The sequence below is a fragment of the Poecilia latipinna genome, unplaced genomic scaffold, assembly GCF_001443285.1.
Source record: "Poecilia latipinna isolate Pla-1442-1.1 unplaced genomic scaffold, P_latipinna-1.0 Scaffold4366, whole genome shotgun sequence".
Classification (NCBI taxonomy): domain Eukaryota; kingdom Metazoa; phylum Chordata; class Actinopteri; order Cyprinodontiformes; family Poeciliidae; genus Poecilia; species Poecilia latipinna.
The window spans coordinates 8,226-9,691 of NW_015116982.1; the positions used below are offsets into that span (position 1 = coordinate 8,226).

The 1,466-nt window shown below is 38.3% G+C and overlaps 1 long non-coding RNA gene across 1 annotated transcript in view; it reads left to right on the forward strand.

The window, feature by feature from the left end:
• Positions 1–594, forward strand: part of LOC106942544 (uncharacterized) — a 4,112-nt gene extending 3,518 nt beyond the window's left edge. The window contains exon 2 of the long non-coding RNA XR_001423648.1: positions 437–594. This is a non-coding gene — a long non-coding RNA (uncharacterized LOC106942544). The remainder of the gene's footprint in view (positions 1–436) is intronic.
• Positions 595–1,466: the final 872 nt, after the last annotated feature.

A 1,466-nucleotide genomic window follows, 5' to 3' on the forward strand; every position in this document is an offset into this window, starting at 1 on the left:
GTTGCAGGGTACCGCCTCCTGGTGGCGGGGGAGTGTAGCGCCCCGCCTCCAGGAGCTACGTGCTGTGCTTCGTTACATGCGACCTAACGCGAGTTGTTGTTTTTCTGATACAAAAGAAGAAGAGAGAGCTGAGCTATTTTTTTTTTATAGCCTGATTGCGATTTTTCTGAGACTAAAAGAAAATGTGACAGTGGGAGGAATGAGGCGATGTGGTGAGGAGGAGCTGATCTCCGCCTTGCAGCAGCAGGAAAGCAGGTGGCTCAGGTGGTTCAGGTAAGCTAACGATGATTTTTGTATTAAACTACGATAAAACTTGTAATAGTGCCGAATATACATGAGCTAATGTCAGTCAGGGTGTTGCAAATAACTTACAAATATCAGAATTAATTCATAATATATTTCAATGTGTTTTCATGTTGGTAAACTGCCGCCGCAGACCATCGTGGTTCTTCGTGCAGCCTTTGGGTTGTAGGATCTCATCAGTGTCCGTCTTCCTGACTGCTGGTCGGTGTTTACCTTCAGGATGTCCAGAGACCTTCACCTTTCTGGAGCAGGAATCACATGAGCTCAATATGCTGATGAAACATTTCTGATAAAAAAAAAAAAATGTGTCTGTTGTTTCTCAATACGTTTAATTATGATTCACCTCATGTCCAAGCTGAGAACAAATAAAACCATATTCCTTCCAATCTGACTGGTTCTAGTTCCATGTTTTCACATTTTGGACACTAAGAATTTAAAGTTTAAACTCAGTCTTATTTATCACTAATTAAGGTTACAGGTTTTGGACACATTTTCTCCCTTTCTTACATTGAAGATTCTGCAGGAAGACAGAAACAGTGAGTGGATAGAATGATGATGTATAAACTAGAAACTAACATGATTTGTATTTAGGGTTCTTGTTAATAGAAACCCTGATAATGTCAAAATGTTTGGTTTGCTGAATAACGTATTCAGTTTCGGATGGCTTCATTGGTAATCTACAATGTTAAGTTCAATGAAATATTTATGTAATATGTTATTTTCACTCTGGCTAAAGCTCCTCACATTTTGGGAGGATTGTATTAGGAGTTTGATGCCATATAAACTACAGTATATACAATAATGTGTGGAGTGAGCAGAAATAGAGACTTTGTTCACTGAGACACAACAACTTTTATTTTTCTGTTTGTCTCAATTCTCCATGGAGCTCTGCCATATCTGCTGGTAGCTGCTTCCTCCTGAAGGAGATCAGTTGTTCTGATGGTTCTCCTCATCGTTCTCAATCATGTCAGCCATGTTGCTCTCCTTCTGCTCCCTGGGAAAAGTAAAGTAATTAGATGTTATAGCTTATAGCACATAAATGTAGATAAATAACAGTTACTAATGTGGAAGTTACATACACATAAGGAATTATTTAAAACAGACATGTTACTTTATATATACATGCAAACACTTTTTTTTTTACCATCCAACCATACAGAATT